Source organism: Carlito syrichta, unplaced genomic scaffold, assembly GCF_000164805.1.
Source record: "Carlito syrichta isolate Samal-C Ts95f unplaced genomic scaffold, Tarsius_syrichta-2.0.1 Scaffold144209, whole genome shotgun sequence".
Lineage (NCBI taxonomy): Eukaryota > Metazoa > Chordata > Mammalia > Primates > Tarsiidae > Carlito > Carlito syrichta.
This window is the reverse complement of record NW_007088305.1, coordinates 85,522-85,972: the sequence shown is the minus strand read 5'-3', so window position 1 is coordinate 85,972 and position 451 is coordinate 85,522.

Genomic DNA, 451 nt, shown 5'->3' with positions numbered 1-451 from the left:
GTCTCACTCTGTTGCCCAGACTGGAGTGCAGTGGCTGCTCCCGGCCACTGCGGCCTCGACCTGCCGGGCTCCGGCGATCCCTCCGCCTCCGCCTTCCCAGCAGCTGGAGCGACAGGTGCGCGCCACCGCGCCCGGCTCGTTTTTTATTTCATCGCGGAGACGCGGCCTCGGCAAACTGCCCGGGCGGGTCTCGAACCCGCGGGCTCAGGCCCTGCACTCGCCTCGGCCTCCCAAAGCGCTGGGCTGACAGGCGGAGCCACCGAGCCCGGCCAGCCCAGGCTTTTGACTTCGACGCCCAGTTTCGCGTTTTGCCAAACGGGCGAGCTGTTTCCCTGGCAGCGAACCGCTCAACGTTCGGCGACTGAGAAGCGCGAACGAGCGAGCCCGGCGCGGGGGCTCGCGCCGGTGACCCAGCAGCTCGGGGGCCGAGGCGAAAGGACCGCCTGAACCC